At 43.7% G+C, this 20,221-nt stretch overlaps 1 long non-coding RNA gene across 1 annotated transcript; it reads left to right on the top strand.

Moving 5' to 3' along the window:
* Positions 1-1,991: 1,991 nt before the first annotated feature.
* LOC128753318 (uncharacterized) lies at positions 1,992-2,459 on the top strand. Its single transcript, XR_008413839.1, has 3 exons — positions 1,992-2,120; positions 2,241-2,318; positions 2,396-2,459. It is a non-coding gene; the product is annotated as an uncharacterized LOC128753318 (long non-coding RNA).
* The last annotated feature ends 17,762 nt before the right edge of the window (positions 2,460-20,221 follow it).

The raw sequence follows: 20,221 nt of genomic DNA, 5'->3' as shown, positions 1-20,221 counted from the left end.
CCACACCTTCTACCTGTCGCTTCAACACCAACACCAACACCAACGTTTGGTAAGATACGAATCTCAATTTTTTTCAACACATCTCTACCGTTCAGTATCAGTGGAATGGTTGTATGTTCGCTATTGTGTGTGTGTGTGTGTGTCTCTGTGTGTGTGTGTGTGTGTGTGTGTGTGCGTGCGTGCGTACATGCGTGCGTGCGTGCGTGTGTGTGTACGTGTGTGTGTGTTTTATCTGTAATGCGGTTTGTCTATGTTCCGGCTATGTGCTTTTAGACGGTGTCATTTTACTATTGAAGGTGTTTGAGTAACTGTTGCTGCTAAGCGTCATTGTGATTTTACTACTATGCTTTAACGACGACGGCCGCTAGAGGTCGTGATTTTACTCATTGTAATGTGCTTTAACGACGGCGGCCACTAGAGGTCGTGATTTTACTAACTGTAATGTGCTTTAACGACGGCGGCCACTAGAGGTCGTGATTTTACAAACTGTAATGTGCTTTAACGACGGCGGCCACTAGAGGTCGTGACTTTACAAACTGTAATGTGGTTTAACGACGGCGGCCACTAGAGGTCGTGATTTTACAAACTCTAATGTGCTTTAACGACGGCGGCCACTAGAGGTCATGATTTTACTAACTGTAATGTGCTTTAACGACGGCGGCCACTAGAGGTCGTGATTTTACTAAATGTAATGTGGTTTAACGACGGTGACCACTAGAGGTCGTGATTTTACTAACTGTAATGGGCTTTAACGACGGCGGCCACTAGAGGTCGTGATTTTACTAACTGTAATGTGCTTTAACGACGGCGGCCACTAGAGGTCGTGATTTTACTAACTGTAATGTGCTTTAACGACGGCGGCCGCTAGTGGTCGTGATTTTACTAATTGTAATGTGCTTTAACGACGGCGGCCACTAGAGGACGTGATTTTACTAACTGTAATGTGCTTTAACGACGACGGCCACTAGAGGTCGTGATTTTACAAACTGTAATGTGGTTTAACGACGGCGGCCACTAGAGGTCGGGATTTTGCAAACTCTATTGTGCTTTAACGACGGCGGCCACTAGAGGTCGTGATTTTACTAACTGTAATGTGCTTTAACGACGGCGGCCACTAGAGGTCGTGATTTTACTAACTGTAATGTGCTTTAACGACGGCGGCCGCTAGAGGTCGTGATTTTACTAACTGTAATGTGCTTTAACGACGGCGGCCGCTAGAGGTCGTGATTTTACTAACTGTAATGTGCTTTAACGACGGCGGCCGCTAGAGGTCGTGATTTTACTAATTGTAATGTGCTTTAACGACGGCGGCCGCTAGAGGTCGTGATTTTACTAACTGTTATGTGCTTTAACGACGGCGGCCGCTAGAGGTCGTGATTTTACTAATTGTAATGTGCTTTAACGACGGCGGCCACTAGAGGTCGTGATTTTACTAACTGTTATGTGGTTTAACGACGGCGGCCGCTAGAGGTCGTGATTTTACTAATTGTAATGTGCTTTAACGACGGCGGCCACTAGAGGTCGTGATTTTACTAACTGTAATGTGGTTAAACGACGGCGTCCACTAGAGGTCGTGATTTTACTAATTGTAATGTGGTTTAATGACATTATACACCAGTGATTTACTATTTGTTTTCACGCTTTAAATGTTGATCCTTAGTAGATCCCTACATTTACACTCTGTTTATATAATAATATCATATTAACTGCTATCTGAGGTCTTGCTTCTAGATTGTATTTACATTTGTATTGTTGTCGGTATTCTGTTTCAGCTCTCCCCTCTGGGTCTTGGCCTTTGTGGGAGACATCGACGCCGGTTTCCTCAGTACCTCTGGATCTACTATTCGGACCGTTCCCTGCTGAAGACTCGACGTCGGCATCTGGGCTATCCGCACCTCCACAGCCACCGTCGCCGACACCATCAGCACAGCCAGCAACCACAGACAAGCCGCGGACATCGCCCCGGATACCAAAACAAAAAGAAAGAAATCCTTGTGTGTGTGTGTGTGTGTGTGCATGAAAAGATCACCCGGAACCCGGAAATCAGACACGACCGGGAAGTCATCCGGACCCTGTGGATGCTGATCATTCATTGAACGGGTCGCTCCAACTGTTCAACGGTGAGAGCAAAACATTCAGTTCAATAAAAAAAAAGTATTTTAACCACAGTCTGTCGATGTATTTTATATTTAACTACCTATGTTTTTTGTTTTATTCAACGCCTGTGCGTATGAAAACAGACGATCAGTCAGAGGTCGAAGGAGTAGGGCACCCGCTCGTTGATTCTTTAACTCACCAGACACCTCAGCTGATAGGAGGTGGGAAAAAACATTTTGGAGTGATAGTTTACGTTTCACTGCTGTATTTATTTATTTATTTTTTCACATGAAAACAGATACAAAGACAACGAGCACGCCACACCTTCTACCTGTCGCTTCAACACCAACACCAACACCAACGTTTGGTAAGATACGAATCTCAATTTTTTTCAACACATCTCTACCGTTCAGTATCAGTTGAATGGTTGTATGTTCGCTATTGTGTGTGTGTGTGTGTGTGTGTGCGTACGTGCGTGCGTGCGTGCGTGCGTGTGTGTGTCCGTGTGTGTGTGTTTTATCTGTAATGCGGTTTGTCTATGTTCCGGCTATGTGCTTTTAGACGGTGTCATTTTACTATTGAAGGTGTTTGAGTAACTGTTGCTGCTAAGCGTCATTGTGATTTTACTACTATGCTTTAACGACGACGGACACTAGAGGTCGCGATTACTATTTCACACTATGCTTTAACGACGGCGGGCACGTGAGGTCGTGATTACTATTTCACACTATGCTTTAACGACGGCGGCCACTAGAGGTCGTGATTTTACTAACTGTAATGTGGTTTAACGACGGCGGCCGCTAGAGGTCGTGATTTTACTAATTGTAATGTGCTTTAACGACGGCGGCCACTAGAGGTCGTGATTTTACTAACTGTAATGTGGTTTAACGACGGCGTCCACTAGAGGTCGTGATTTTACGAATTGTAATGTGGTTTAATGACAGTATACACTAGTGATTTACTATTTGTTTTTACGCTTTAAATGTTGATCTTAGTAGATCCCTACATTTATTAATTAATTTATTTATTATTTTATTTTATTATTATTATTTATTTATTTACTATTTTTTGATTTTTTTTTTAATTTTTTTTTTTTTTTTTTTTTTTTTTTTTTTTTACTGCTCTTCACTATTTGCTTCTGTTGTGATGATGGTTCTGCCCATGAGTATCGATATGGATGCTACACGTGTTGTTGTCTTATTATAGCCATCGCTAGAAAACAACACGGCTCTACACCGGTTATATGATTACGTAATTTTGTTTTTCCGCAGGTCGTATTTTTTCATATTGTACTAGGGTTATTTTCATACTACTCTGTTTATATTAATATCATATTAACTGCTATCCGAGGTCTTGCTTCTAGATTGTATTTACATTTGTATTGTTGTCGGTATTCTGTTTCAGCTCTCCCCTCTGGTTCTTGGCCTTTGTGGGAGACATCAACGTCGGTTTCCTCAGTACCTCTGGATCTACTATCCGGACTGTTCCCTGCTGAAGACTCGACGTCGGCATCTGGGCTATCCGCACCTCCACAGCCACCGTCGCCGACACCATCAGCACCGCCAGCAACCACAGACAAGCCGCGGACATCGCCCCGGATACCAACGTCGACTTGCCCCGCATCACCCCCTGACCAAACCCCGCCTCTACCCCCAGACCCCGACCGCTCTGTCGCAGCTACCCAAGACAGACCCCGCTCTCCAGCGTCGCCGACCCTATTAGCGTTCTATGATGCAACGGCTGTAAAACAACAGCTCGAATGCAGAGTACGTACGCTTGAACGACGTCTTCATCAAAGTGAAATACAGTGTCGTCGTCTAGCCCGGCAAGCACGTCAAGCACGTAGATACCGTCATTTGGTGAGAAATCTACGTGAAGGTAAGATTAACAACTATTTCAATGAGTAATCAGCTGGGGTGCATATGTCTTATATATTATTACCGTTGTTACAGAACTCATCGTTAAGGACGTCACAAATAAAGCTCTGGTGTCTGAAGTTCTGAGGCTCCTAAAACGTCAAGGACCTGGTGGTAACAGACGTCGTGGACTGATCTGACTGAAGTTCAACCACAGTAAGGTCCATTTGGAGCCTCATTATTTAAAAGCAGTGCTGGGTGATTGGGGTTTGAGGTTGCTGTTGCACCGCGGGTGATTGTGTTTTGAGATTGTTGTTACACCACGGGGTTTGTGTTTTGAGGTTGCTGTTACACCGTGGGTGATTGTGTTTTGAGATTGTTGTTACACCACGGGGTTTGTGTTTTGAGACTGTTGTTTTGTTTATTAAATATTTTATAACCAGCACACTACACCACACCTCATTGACCAGAGTGCCTCGTCAACACGTATGTTTCTGTCTGACTTGTTTGACGACATGTCTGAGGAGGATGTAGTGCAGGTCTATGATCCGTGTATAAACGAAAACATGGAGTCAATTTTTTTCGGTGAGAGAGAGGGTAACCGAATTTTAAATATGGTTCCTGCATCATCCCGCAAGGGTAGGGCCGATACCTCTTTAGACAACGAGGATTGGTTAGAAAGGTTTGTTGATAATCTGCAGACGACTGATTCAGGGACACCTGCTCTTGACCCGCTGGTAGATGTGTCTGACTCTAACTGTAGCGATGACAATGTTGATGATGGCGGTGATTCGGTTCAGGAAGGAAGTTGTGTTGGAGGTACCGGTATTGAATCCGAAGTCATAGAGCCTTTTAACACCGATAGGATAAGAAGGGTGCTAAAACGACCTGTTGTACCGGACACTCCTGATTTAGCTACTTTCTACAGAGGTTTGATGCAACAGGTCAGGGAGTTGGCTGATGAAGCGCAGAGACTGGCAGATCGAGAGGATGTGGTTCAGCTTGAAGTGGTAGGCGAAGATGTTCAAGAACACGTTAATGTTGTGGTTGAAGGCGACGGCGGGAATATCTTCCCTGCTTTTGAGGACCTCCTTAGCAACACAGTGCAATCTGACAGAGTCATCGCTATGGGTAAGAGAATTGAATTAACGGTCCAAATTGTACATAACCCTCGAGGAGGCGCTAAACGCAAGCTCGAGAAGATGCTGGATGCCGAAATTATTGGTAAAAAAAGACGACATCTCTATGTAGTTGGTGGTGACGGAACCGAGCAGCTTTGCTTCGCAATCAGCCTTTCTTGTCTCCTTAATCCTAACCGTGCGTATCAAGATTGTGTTGAGTTGGGGAGGAAATTACAAAACAAAGCTGGTTTAGATTCTCAAACACCTATCACATTCACAGATATACCACTGTTTGAACGGATAGTGAGGCGTAAAGTTGTTGTGTTTCATAAAACGACAGCAAACCAGCCATTAGCGCATTATGCCACCGGTTTTGCTGATGGTTCGGAGCCCTTATACTTGTTTCTACTTCAGGGACACTATTATGGGGTGAAGAACCCAAAAGGTTTTTTAGGAACACATTACTTTTGTGTCAGCTGTCATAAAGGGTATGAAGATAAATCAAAACACATATGCAAAGGTCACTGTAGCGTTTGTCACGATCCTGTTTGCCCTACAGAGGTCCCAGACCCTGTAACTTGTGACGACTGTCGCAGGGTTTGTAGAACACCTTCCTGCGTTGCGAGACACAAAGAGATTGGCGCTAATGGGTCAAGTCTCTGCCAGAGATACAAAAAATGTGAAAAATGCGGAAGGTGTCGGTATATGCCGTTAAAAAGGGGTAAACCCAACCATTGTTGCGTTGTGCTTAAATGTAACATCTGCGGTGTAAAATTATCGTCGACTAACGAGGTCCATCAGTGCTACATTCAAACCGTCGCCAGGAAGACTGAGCATCCTGATCTGGTTTTTTATGATTTTGAAACGTTTACAGACGACCAAGGTAGACATGTCCCTTTTTTAGTGTGTGTAAAGACGCAGAGAGGTGAAGAACGGGTGTTTTATGGTCTCGACTGTGTTAGAGCGTTTCTTTTATATTTCAGAAAGAACCGGTTTAGAGGCTGTGTTTTTGTTGCGCATAACGCCAGGGGTTTTGACAGCGTCATTGTCTTGAGAGGTATGCTTGATGAAGGGTTAATACCTAAGAGAATAATCATGACTGGTAGTAAGATACTTTGTCTTGAGGATCCTCACTACAAGCTAAAATTCATCGACTCTCTCTCATTCCTAACCATGCGACTCAGCTCCATGCCTAAAGCTCTCGGTTTCACCGACCAATGCAAGGGTTTTTTTCCACACAAGTTTAGCTCAAAAGATCATCTGCATTACATTGGGGCCTATCCTCCTCCGTCAGACTACGGCGTTGAGGACATGTCAGACCCTGAACAGAGAGATTTTTACAGCTGGTATGAATCTGTGTGTAGGAATTCTTTCAATTTCAGGAGTGAAGCTATTCACTATTGCAAAAACGATGTTGACATTCTAGCCAGAGGATGCATGATATTTAGAGAGGAGTTTTTTAAAGAAACAGGTGTTGATGCGCTCTCATCCGTAACAATCGCCTCTGCGTGTATGGCTGTTTTCAGGACCAACTTTTTAAAACCAGACACATTAGCCATACCCTGTCCCAACAATTATGTAACAAGCGGTAACAAGAGGTTCTCAGATGCTTCCATCCAGTGGTTGCAATGGGAATCACACAGACAGGGCATTTTCATACAACATGCCTTGAACCATGGGGAGATGGCGTTTGGCCAGTGTTTTGTTGACGGTTATGCTGAAGTTGACGGTGTTAAGCAGGTCTGGGAGTTTTACGGCTGTTTCTTCCACGGCTGTCCTTCATGTGTTGACCCTCAAGCCGTCTGCCCATTAAGAGGTAGACCATATGGCGAATTCTACTCTGCTATAATGGAGAGAGCGCAGACGTTAAAGTCTAATCACGAGGTGCGTCTTATTACCATCTGGGAACACGAATGGCGTTCTCTTCGACAATCGTGTGATGATCTCAGAGATTTTCTCTTAGATTTTGACACCCCTGAGCCTCTCAACCCTCGTAATGCCCTCTACGGAGGTAGAACCAGTGCTTTAAAGTTGCGTTACACGACAAAGCCTGGTGAAAAAGTTTTTTACGCCGATGTCACCTCTGTGTATCCTTACGTCAACAGCACGTGTTCGTACCCCCTAGGTCATCCCCGCATAATCCACAAGGACTTTGGCGATCCCAGACAGTACTTTGGTCTGATCAAGGCGGTTGTCTATCCTCCTAGAGGTTTATATGTACCTGTTTTACCCTATAGAGGACCAGGGGGTAAATTACACTTCACGTTATGCAGTATCTGTTCAAGTCGTAATGCTCAAGACAGTGACTGTACGCATAGCGATGACGAGCGTGCTTTGATGGGGGTCTGGGTCTCGGTTGAGTTCAACAAGGCTCTGGTCAAGGGATACAAGGTGGCCAAGATTATTGAAGTATGGCATTTTGATAGATCTAGCGATTGTATTTTCGCAGGTTACATCCGTACATTCCTGAAGGGCAAGCAGGAGGCTTCTGGTTACCCTGCCGAGGCCGTTGATCAGGAAAGCCGCGACAAATACATTCGGGATTATCAAGCCCATCAGGGGATTTTGCTTTGTGCTGATAAGGTTTGTCACAACCCAGCAAAGAGACAGGTGGCTAAGGCTTGTCTTAACAGCCTGTGGGGCAAGTTCTGTCAGAGGGAGAACATGTCTCAGGTTTCTGTAGTGTCAGACCCCAACGAGTTTTTCAGTTTCTTGTTTTCAGGGAAATACGAGGTCAGCTACTTTAACGTGTTGGATGAGAAAAAAGTTGTGATCCAGTGGCGTTACAAGGGTCTCTACCCTCCTGGAAAAGCAGCAATGTTTTTATCGGAGCTTTCACCACTGCTTATGCTCGTCTGAAGTTGTACAGTTACATGGAGAAATTGCAGGAGAGTGTTCTCGATGTTGACACAGACAGCTTGATATATGTGGTGAAAGACGGCGAGACACCTTTAAAATTAGGTAACTATCTCGGTGATCTGACTGATGAACTCGATGGGGATAGCATCGAGGACTTTGTTTCGGCGGGTCCTAAGACGTATGCTTATAGGACCAAAGGACAGAAGAAGGTTGTGATGAAAGTTAAAGGTATCACGCAAACAAAAGAATCTTGTCAGCGGATAAACTTTGACTCCGTCAGAGATCTTGTAGAGGGCTATTTGCAGAATTCACCTGATGGGGTGCTTGAGACCCAGCAACGCAACATTGTCAGGGATAAAAAGAACATCACTTTAAAAAACAGATCAGTTACGAAAAAACTCCGGGTCGTGTACGATAAGAGGCGCTTGTTTTCGGACGGCACAACCAAACCTTTCGGGTTCTGAGTTTTGAGTGGATGAGGGGTCACTATGGAAGGAATTAATTTCGATCCGCGTTTGAAAACACCATTTTCATGTCTAGTGGTGGGACCGTCGGGGTCGGGAAAGACCCATTTTGTAAAATGTATACTTGAAAATTGTGAACATGTTATGGATGATGTCAATGTAAATATTGTATGGATTTATACTTCTTTTCAACCTATGTACAGTGAATTGCAAAAGATGAATAAAAATATCAAATTCATTGAAGGTTTACCTGAATCTTTTGAAAATGAAGATGTATTTCCTTCTGATAGAAAACATTTGATTATTCTTGACGACGTTATTTTTGAAGCTTCTGAAAACCCAGAGGTTGTTCGCATTTTTACGCAGTACAGGCATCATAAAAATATGAGTGTTATAATGCTGACGCAAAACTTATTTCATCGCGGTAAATATAGTCGTACTATTAGTCTGAACAGCAATTACTTTGTATTGTTTAAGAATCCTCGTGATAAAATGCAGATAAAAGTTCTTGCTCAACAGGTTTACCCGTCTCAAAGAGCTTTCTTTCTAGAAAGCTTTGAAGATGCTACAGCTGGCGTTCACGGGTACTTAATCGTTGATCTAACACCCTCCTGTCCAGAACGCTACAGACTAAGGACTGGGATACTACCTCATCAGCGTCACACTGTGTACATACCAAAAACGTCTGCTTGAGTTATGTCAGCGCGTATAAAAAGAAACGCTGGTTTACTTAAGGAACTATACCAAGCTCCGTCAAAGAAACGTAAAGACATTTTGACACGTAGTTCCCGGGACTTTATTCAAGCTCTCGGTGAGATCGCCCTGAATGTTTTGAAGGGGAATGTACCATTCTCGCAGGCTCAGTTCAAAAAACTGAAAAAACAGAAGAAAAACATCAGACTCTTGGCTAATAAAAAAGCGTGCTTGAAGCGTAAACGAAGGATTCTTAAAAAGCAATCGGGTGGATTCCTGTTGCCGTTGCTAGCGGCTGCCGTTCCAATCATTGGAAATCTAATAGGGGGGCTTTTAAAGAAGTAAAACGCTATGAAGACTGTCCAGAAAATGTATCTCGTCTCTCCTCGGCAAATTAACCAGTTATCACGTCCAACCTCTGACATCCGTGAAACTGCCGAAGATGAATTGAATGAGAAGATGAGGACCATTCTAAATGATTCTCAGTTAAACTCGTATGAGAAGATTAAAAAGTATGATGCTCTATTGCAGAGATATTTAACCTTTACTAAACAGGATCAGAGAGACCAAAAGAGAGTAACTCTGACTTTACAACGAGACGGGGTCAGCGATCATCCCCTCGACTCTGACAGACGTGTCGAAAGTGTTCTAAAAACACCCTCTGTAACAGATGACCTGGGTAAGGATATTCTAAATAGCCTTCTGTCAAAAGCTCGAAGAAATGCTGAATACATTATCCGGAGGATATCCAAAAACGTCGACGGTTGGAATACGAACGGCGAATTTATGTATGAAGGAAATGCTGTAAAAGGCTCTCATGTGATCGATATATTCAAGTACCTTTCTCTACCGTATAAGAAAACAAGTTCTTCATTACCTGAGGGATGGTCCGAGTTTCTCGTCACATTATTAAAGCTAAACATCCCTCTCACCCTGCTGTCCAATCCTGAAGCACGGGCTCAATATCAGAGACTTAAATCGAATTCTATCTCGCGAAAGAAAAGTATAGCTGAGAGCTGGTCTCCCGACCCAAAGGACCCTAAAGTGACACCTCGACGACGCTTGACGCATGTAGTGACCAAAGGGAAGAAATTGTCTCTAACGCCTCGATGGGTTTCCTGAATAATTGTCTTGTACACAATTATTGTCTTTTCATCAATAAAATGTTTTATTGAATTACTATGAGATTACAGATTTTTTTTAAAACACACGCACAAACAAAATAAGATTAGTCACGCGTTACAATAGTCTTTAAAATACAGAAGAGAACAGTTTTGTTGTTTCCACGGACAGTGTGCACATCTTTTTAGACATTGCTGATGTCCTTTCACAAAGTTGTATACCATGAGGTTGTTTTTTAAGGTATCGTCACTGTATAGACTTAATACTTCTCCCATAGACAACCCTCTAGCGCGATGACAGAGGTAGAAGACGCAATGATGTCCGCATACAAACGATAGAGGGTTCTGTAGTTGGCCATTGTTGTACTCGATGTTGCCTGAATGTTTCTTGAGAAACTTTAAAATATTTTCGGGGTAATGTGTAAAGTAGGGCCCCATTCCAAATGAGTCAAAGAAAGTTGTTCTACCGTCTTCTTCGAGAGTTAAAGCCAACCAGTGCTCTCCTGGTTTATGTGCTGGATGTGTGTTGACGATGAAATATGCAGGCGGTCTGAGGGGTTGTGTCAATTGAGGCAACTTATCCGACGGCCATACACCGTAAAATGTGTCGCCCAAGAGACCTCTCAGCAGCCTCTGTAACTGGAGACTATCCATAACTTTTTAATAATAGTCCACCAGCACTTGTCTTTTCGCATCAATCTCCAGAATGGAATCATAACAAGCGTACACAATCAGTGTTACGGTGTTTGGTAAGGGTACTCTGAATCTCATCTCCAGTCTTAAATTCCCATTTGAGACAGGGGAGAGAGCGTCGTTGTCGTCGGCTGGATTGAGATTAAATGCAAACAACGAATAACCGCTGTTAAAACCTTCGCGGTCAATGCTTAGAGGTAGGTCCTTCAAATGTCTTCCTGTAGCTAGAATCATGTTATAAAACTCTCTGACCGCCATACCGTTATTAAACTGAGGTTGAAAAGCTTTAGCGGGGATCTGTCGACCATCCTGACAGAGGGCGAGATATTCGGTGTTGTAATGATGAAAATTGAACGGGGAGAGATCTCTCCTACCGGTAAATGCCTCATGATGTACCAACCCTAAAACCACGTATTTAGGTATTGAACCCAGAAATAAATTCTCCTGGGTACATATTCTTGAGTTTTCTGGAATGGAGTATGTTTTTACATTGACTCGTGAGAGTGGGTAGAGAGCATTTCCTTTTAACAAACCCGCTGCATGACCTATTCTCACAGCTGGCGAAACAGTGACTTTCTTCACAAACAGAGAGGCACCGAGGATTTTCAGACGAAAGGTGGAGTCGCGGGGTCCGGTCAGGCAGAAGGCGTCATTCGCCCTGGTGAGTTTAATTTTTAAATCGACCGAGTTTAATAACAGTCTCTCGCAGAAAAATATGTCGCTGTGGAGAGGACCGAGAAGATGTACTTCTCTGGATCTGCTCGTGAACTCGGCCCTTTTGTTAAGGCCTGCGTTAGGACCGTTTACAGTGACGATCGAGTCAACTGACCCAGGTGTGTCTCGGTAAAAAAGACCGGCGCTAAACTGTGTTTTAAGAGTGTCGCCTGAAAAGTTGAGAAGTGTTTCGATCATAGCTCTGTACGGGTGTGTGGAACTGGACTGCGAAATCATCCGATCCCCCAGAACCACATCGCACTGATCAAAGATTGTGTTTAGAGGATAATTGATGAGACCGACAGCGGCGTCGTTAGCCAGCGGGGTGCCATCGGCGTTAGTAATTCTTGCACGCACGTGTAGAAGGGTGTCGTTTAGGTCTAGATACTTTTCGCCATCTCCCGGTATAAAAAACTCAATCGGGCCTCCTTCCCTGATAGTGGCTACTGGAGCAATTTCAGTGTAAATTTTGTCCTCGATGGAAAGCTGCGTCATCGGCGGCGTGAATAAATCCAGTTCTGCCAATGTGCATTCTGCAGATTTCTGATGTAGGAGCGCCATGTTACTGTATATAAGGTTTTTTAAAATATATCAGAGCTCCCTCTGGACTTCCTCTTGGCCCGTTTGCTTCTGTCAACTGACTTCTTTCTTTTTTTGTTTGCGCGTTTATTAGAGCTCTGTGTTACACGGCGACCTGGAGGGCGTCTCTTTGTCCTTCGTGATAAGACGGCTATACCGCCAGACCCTTCCTGTCTCTGTTGATCGCTCATTCCTCTCACGGTACGGGTGAACATATCCGCGGCTATGTTACCCACCGCTGATTTGAGATGGGGTTTCGCTATGGCAATACCTCTTTTCAACAGAGGTGATACAAACCGAAACATTTTTGAGAAGAGGGAACCGATGCCTCGTCCGTACATAACCGGGGCACCGTAGAAACCAGGTAGATCTCCACCCACCTGTTTTTCATAATATTGTACAAATCTGTGCGGGTCGTCTCTTAAGCCCGCGTGAACCATTGTGCTTGTTTATGCCTCGGTCTGCAAAGGCTGGTTATCTCTCTGGTGTTGTGGTGATGAATGAATTTCCAGACGATGATGCAAGGGCTATATAATATCCTCTCAAGTAACAGGTCTAAAGTGTAGAGTCACCACCACCTTTCCAAAGGTAAAATTGACTGGTTTGTTAAGATCTGATTTAATTTGGATCTGAATATTTTCAATATGGTTCTTGGCAACCGGTAAATAGTAAGCAGGGTTAAAATGCTGTGTGATTATATCTGAGTAACTACCCTTGATTTCCACCGTTCTTAAAAGCGGTGCATATGCATGCCCTACAAGCTGCGATCTTACAACGTCGCTGTAACAGTAGAGATGGTAAAACCCTGCTTTTAAATCAACTGGATGGGGCGCTCTGTAGTCGCAAAAATTGATCCAATTACCAGGCTCTACACCTAACATGTAAGCCAAAGGCGAGTTAAAAAGCACTAGGCTCTGACCGTCTCCTTGAAGATCAATTTTTTGCCGTGCACTGTCAAACAGGAAGCGTATATCGTTATTGGTTTTTTTAAAGGTTTGCGCCAACTCAGTGGTAATCTGATTAATAGAGTTGTAATATCCACCCTTGAACTTCAGTTTGGAAATATCTGTCCCCGCGGTTTTGAAATGTCGATCAACCCCTCGCGGTTCGTCTTTTTTCCTCTGAGTTGAGGAGCCAGCGTCAGGATCCGGAGCCCTAAGTCTCGCCAAGGCTCTATGAAATTCATCTTTATGCCGTCGCGGCGTGTTAGCATCTGTATCTGATCCTCTCGAGGGAGCCGTGTTTGCGCTGGAATCAGGTCCTCTAGGGTTCGGTTTCCAGTAAAATGACGCCGCATCCTCCGGAATATTATGCCACGTGTGAGGGTATGTAATCTCCGTCAAAGCAACCTCCCATTTTCTGTTTAAATCGATATGTTGTGCTAAATCAACGCGGAAAGTACCAATCGAGTTGTCTTGTAAAACTTTTGCACTGGCGTTTGATGGTAAAGTCACATAGAAGCCTGCGTTGTTTGAGCTGCACATGATGATATGATTCCCTGTGTAAAGGAGGATCGTCTTATATATTTTTTATATCTGAAGCTTTTACCCAGCTGTTGAATTTTTCAGGCCAGTTTTTCCACTGGACAAAGACTTGTCTCTCTCCTTTAACGCGGCGTTCCTTGAGAATCTTTTCCACGTGAAATACTTTATCCTTTACGAGTTGTACTTTTTGTAATTCTTGATCATAAAATGACCCCTGGATGGGCTCACCGTCGAAATCTTTCAATTTATACACAGGCGGGTTGCGGTGAATACATTCAGTTATCGTAAATATCTCGTCTGTAAAACTCTGCTCATACTTTTTGTCAAATACACCTCGCAGTTTTGATATCCGAACATGATCGCCCTCCTTAAATTTCGGCTTCTGGAGACCTTTCGACGGTCTAATGTAAAGATTGTCAAACACTTGCAGAGTATTTTCTTTAGTTACTTCCATCGGTGTCATTTTTATACTACTGTGATAGCTGTGATTATAACTCTTTACTAGATCCTGTAAAACCTCGATGTAACGCAGAGTGTTTTTAGCTGTAAAATATCTCCACATCCGATTTTTAAGAGTGCGGTTAAATCTCTCAACCACAGAGGCCTTAACGTCACTCGCTGTTGAAAAATGATTAACACCCTTCCTTTCCATCAAAGCCCGGAAACTCTTGTTAAAAAATTCTTTCCCGTCGTCCGTCTGTAGCTTTGCAGGCGTCCCGCTCTCCTCCAGCACTGATTCAAACGCCTTCGTTGTCTCAATCGCAGTCTTTCTTTTTAAAACGCGTACATAGGCCTTCTTTGAAAATACATCTATAACAGTCAACAAGTAATTTTGATCGTCGTTATATCTAGCCAGTGCCTGCATGTCGCATAGGTCGGCCTGGAATTGTTGAAGAGGCCTGTGAACAAATACTCTGTTTCTCGGAAAGTTTACTCTGGCTGGTTTATGCAGGGCGTAAGCATCTTGTTTTGATAAAAAAAATCTTTAATAGATTTAGAACTGACTGGTTTTCCAGTCTCAACCTGCACCCCTCGGCGAAGGCGATCCACACCTCCATAGCTCCCAGGGTGAAGAGGATTGTAATAAACTCTTTTAATGATGTGTTTCACCGACATGCTAAACGAGAAATGAATGAGCTGAGATCAGAATATGCTTCTTAATGTTTTTTATTAAACAGCTTATGTCAGGATTCGAGTGTAATGTTATACAAAGAGAGTAAAGAAAAAAAGTAAATCACATACGAGGGAATCTCGTGTTTGTGGCATCACCCAGGACCGGCGTTCTATTCCAGATTCTACTTGCTGATTCCAGACGTTCAATTAAAAGATCCTCAGGCAGTTTGATGTATTCATTCCAGACAGTTGATTTCGGAGACCTCATTTCAAGCAAGACTGCCTCAGCCGTAGCCTTGATTCTCATTTTCTCCGGTTGTACGTCATTCATGGTCAAGTAGTGTTGTACAGCAGGCAGAAAGTTCTTGTTACAGAGTCTCTTCATCAACGGATGGAAGTTAAGGCTGTAGAAATCATCCTCCATCTCTTCAAGACAGCTGTGTTGTAGTTGGCTGGGATGGTCTACTTGGCAACCGTAGCAGATCTCCCTCCAGTACATGCGCATGGTTTTACCTAGTAGATGAAATACAACTGTCTTTACAGCTTTCAGGAAGAAACCGCTTATCCATCCATCCGTTTCATCATTAGCTGCTGGTTCTTGGTCTTGAGAAGCTGAGGATGAAGCAGGCGGATGTTCTCGGTGTAGGAGGTTGTTGCTCTCCCTACAGGTTCCTCGTCACCATCCACATCTTCCATTTCAGCTGCATCAGAGTCATTTGCGTCGTCTTTGATGGCCGATGAAGGACATTCTCTGTCTGGCGTGTCGTTGTTAGAACCGTCGTACTTATGACCGTCACCCACCCCGTGTTCTGCCACAGGTAGTAGAGGGAGCGACGATGAGTTGTTCATTCCGTACCCGATACCGCCTGTAGCAGCTCCGAGGAAGATAGTGCCAATACGTCTGGGAACACCTTCTGGCCTCATCGTTGTCTCTCTCTTGTCCCGACGGGCACGTCTGCAGGGTGTTGCTCTGGAAAAAGCCCTCTTTATAGCAACCGTTAACAAGTAGGTGGTCCAAAGTGGGGTGGGTCTAAAAGGTCAGTGCTTTTTTCAACACAATGACATCATCCCATAAGCGGCTATGGTAGAAGAGACCGTCGATTTTTGGAGAAATCTCCTGGATTTTCTCACTCCAAGCATCCATCGGTATGGTTAACAGAGTACGAAATACACCACAATCAGAATTAAAATATTCCAGGACGAAATCTTCTTCTTCTTCACCCGTGACTCCTGTTGATACTTTATGGATGGCCCTGAAGGACCAACGTCCTGATCCTGACATTTTAGCCAGCCAAATAGCCATGATGGCCGGCTTCCTCTCCGTTCTATCAGGTTTGTTGGACACGGCTCCAGCCTTCTGACGCTGTTCTTCTTCTTCAACCCTGGGAAGATTTTCCGGCTTCACCTCTCTCAGCACGCCCCAGTCGTTAGATGATAACACAGCCGTCTCCGTACAGGCACTCAAGGTTTCGCCATCCTCCAGCTGGTAAATGCACAATTCAGCTGTTTCGCACTTAAACACGTACCCCCATCTTCCACGACGTCCGTAAGGCTCTAGAGACCACTCGTCCTGCAAAGATTCCCCGGGTGGTGCCTGCGTACGCCGTAGGTACATTACGGATTTACGGGGAGCCCCTGCACCCATCCATGGGTCCTCAATAACAGTCACAGCCGTCTCGCTGATCACCGGTGATCCGCGCATCGATGTAGGGACAGCCATTGCTTGTTGGTTGTGCTCGACGGGGCCTTGTTCCCGGCAACAGTCTGAAGGGTACATATATATACACACACACGCACACACACACACACAGGGGTGATGTTTATACAGCTGTCCGACCCTCCACCCCCTGGTAGCGTTAATTATTTTCCTTCCTGTCAAAAACAAGGGGGGAGGGTTATTATTTTAATTTCCTGTTGATATGAAAATGGGGAGGGTAATTATTTTAATTTCTTTTTGATATAAAAAGGGGTGGGGTTTATTACTTCCGGAAGGGGAGGGTTTTATTACTCCCGGGGGACCATCAATCATACAGATTTGACATATAGTGGTCTCCTTCATCTCTCTATAGACATATAAAATGAGACGTACTGAAATGTATGACAAAGCCTCATTCTGGATACGGTCAGAACTATAGATGCAAAAAACTTAAACTGATTGTGTCATATAGGCAAAGGAGCAGGAACAATCATAAAATCTGCCACAATGAATGCTATTTTATCATGTTGTACGAAAATGTGATGAAGTATAAAGAAGTAAACACAATATTGCCAGAGATATAATAACTTAAATAGGAAATATTTAGGTTTTTAGCTGATATGTGTAGGGAAAAGTAAATAACTAAAGTAAATGAAGAAAATGTTTTGCGATCCCCCAACTCTCCGCCGCCACTGTAAATGGTGTCATTTGTCTATAAAATTATTATAAGTACAGTTCTGCATAACATTGTATCCTTGTTAACAATAAAGACAAGAAAAATAGAAAGTAATATAGATCAACTTCCAATGAAAAATAACTTTATTAAGGTTGTTTTCAGAATCAGAATCAAATTTATTGCCATGGTCAGTGTGGGGATCCCACCAACTAGGAAAGTGCTTTGGATTAAAGTGCTGTCAATAAAATAAAATAAAATAAACAACAAAGGCTGATCACAAATTCAACAGTCTTACAGTCAGTACATAAAGTCAATTTATTTTATAATACTACAGGAAAAACACTCCAAACTCACAGGGATGGTAGCCAAGAGCACCTTGAACAGGAATCCAATGAAAGATTTCACTAACCTTTGTTGTTTTTTTTTTCCATATTTTTTAAATAATATACATGTTATTACAATACATAAAGTCAATTTATTTTACAATTCTACAGTAAAAACTCTTCAGACTCACAGGGATAGTAGAGCAGAGCTCCCTGAACAGGATTCCAGTGAAAGATTTCACTATCCTCTTTTAGTTTTTTTTCTAATATATATATTTTTTATAATACACATGTTATTACAGTACATAAAGTCAATTTATTTCATAATTCTACTGTAAAAACACTCCAAACTCACAGGGATAGGAGAGCTCCCTGAACAGGAATCCAGTGGAAGTTTTCACTAACCTCTTTCAGTTTATATATATATATATATATATATATATATATATATATATATATATATATATATATATATATATATATATATATATATATATATATAATTTTATAATACACATGTTATTACAGTACATAAAGTCAATTTATTTTACAATTCTACAGCAAAAACACTGCAAACTCACAGGGATAGTAGAGCAGAGCTCCCTGAACAGGAATCCAGTGGAAGATTTCACTAAGCTCTTGTGGTTTTTGTAATATGTATTCTTAATAATATTTATTTATAAAATATAATTTATATAATATTTAATAATATTTATCATCTCCTTAACACACAACTACAATTTGCTGGAGCTTACGAAGTCGCTACCGTAACGGCAGAAATAGATGCGCAGACTTTTTTTGATGTAGGCTGGCGAGATGGGTATTTGTAGATCGCGGGCAAGCGTGATGCCAGTGAGCTGAAGCTATTCAAGCAACAACCTGGCTGTTACGAGAGGAGTGGCTGATCATAGACTTTATATTCAGGTGCAGTTATTCAAGTATAGCTCAGCGTGTGATTGTTGACAGTTGCTAAGCGACTTAAACACGTACTTGATCTACTACAACAGAACTGTACGATATTGATGCAGTATCACTGAGTCAATACTGTTGGTGAACATTAGCTAGTGAGTAGTTAGCATAGCATCGACCTGAGATGACACAGCAAAATATTTCGTATTTTCCAGAGTGATAATGGGCCAGACAATGTACATGTATATGTAGGCTGTAGTTTTTGGAGAAAGCCACCTGAGACCTGCTGGACAACATGCTGAGCTGTTAAAACATCCGGAGGACAGAGACTAAAAACAAATTGTGTCTCACGTTAGCTTGTACGGGTGTTTAGTTAGCAATACGGTTGTGAAGATTTCAATACTGTCCAGTGCCAACCCTGACCCCTTTTCATTCTTTTCCCGCAGACAGTGAGTCACCCTCTCTAAAAGTGGAAAAAAGTGGAAACGCCGGGCCAAAAAAAACGCGGTGCCACTTCCCCTACTTGCATCACCAGACAGCAGGAGAAGGAGAACCTTGGCAACCTCAACGACCGGCTGGCCATCGATATTGATAAGGTGCGCTCCCGGGAGGCAGAGAACCCCGGGCTACGACTGCGCATCACAGAGTCCGAGTCTCTGGTCAGCCGCGACCTGAGCGGGATCAAGTCCGCCTACGAGACTGAGCTGGCCAATGCCCGCAGTGAGCGGGCCCGCCTGCAGCTGGATCTCAGCAAGCTGAGGGAGGAGCACAAGGAGCTGAAGGCCAGGTAGGAAGAGCTAGTTCTGCTGTGTGGTTCGTAGAAGTGTCTCAGGTCAGTTCACTCATTTTCAGGGATGTTATTCTTTGATGTGCACCTTAAGAAATGGAAGAAGACTTCAGCTGGTATTTGTCTTTCACTCATTCATTGCTGCTAGGAATGTGATTGTTTGGAAGTGAGTTTACTGTCAAACATGTTTATTTGGAAACATACTGTACAGCTTCTTTCGTCACACTTTATTTGTGTTAGTTTTAAACTCCATATTATTTCGTCATTTTTTTTTACCCTTGATCAATATAAAGACATCTTTCTAGTTCATCTTTAGTTTCATCTCTAGTTTCATCTTTCTTCGAGTTGGCAGGAATACCTCCGGGTCCTCTCTTATTCACTCTGCTAACGCATGATTGTGCACCTGTGTCTGACTCAATCCTCTTCATTAAGTTTGCTGATGACACAACCGTGGTGGGCCTCATCAGGAACGACGACGAATCCAACTACCGGAGCGAGGTGTGCCGCCTGGTCCAGTGGTGCGATGACAACAACCTTCGCCTGAACGTGGAGAAGACCAAGGAGATGGTGGTGGACTTCAGGAGACGACCTGTCCTGCATCCCCCGCTTCTCATCGCTGGTGCTGCAGTGGAGCAGGTCACCAGCACCAAGTTCCTGGGTGTTCACATTTCCCAGGACCTGACCTGGAACACCAACACCACGGCACTGGCCAAGAAAGCCCAGCAGCGCCTGTACTTCCTGCGGAAGCTGAAGAGAGCCGGAGTTCCGTCCCCCATCATGTGCACCTTCTACAGAGGCACGATTGAGAGTGTTCTGACCAGCTGCATCACAGTGTGGTTCGTCTCTTGTACCATCGCCTGCCGCAAGACCCTGCCGCGCGTGGTGAAGACTGCTGAGAAGATCATCGGGGTCCCTCTTCCATCCCTCCTGGACATCTACAAGGCTCGCCTCACTCGGAGAGCCCTGAGGATCGCAGGAGACCCCACCCACCCGTCGCACCGCCTCTTCACGCTGCTACCATCAGGGGGAAGGTTCC

Source organism: Synchiropus splendidus, chromosome 2, assembly GCF_027744825.2.
Source record: "Synchiropus splendidus isolate RoL2022-P1 chromosome 2, RoL_Sspl_1.0, whole genome shotgun sequence".
In the NCBI taxonomy this organism is placed as follows: domain Eukaryota; kingdom Metazoa; phylum Chordata; class Actinopteri; order Syngnathiformes; family Callionymidae; genus Synchiropus; species Synchiropus splendidus.
Note: the sequence above shows the minus strand (reverse complement) of the source record. Positions and strands in the feature narration are given on the sequence as shown.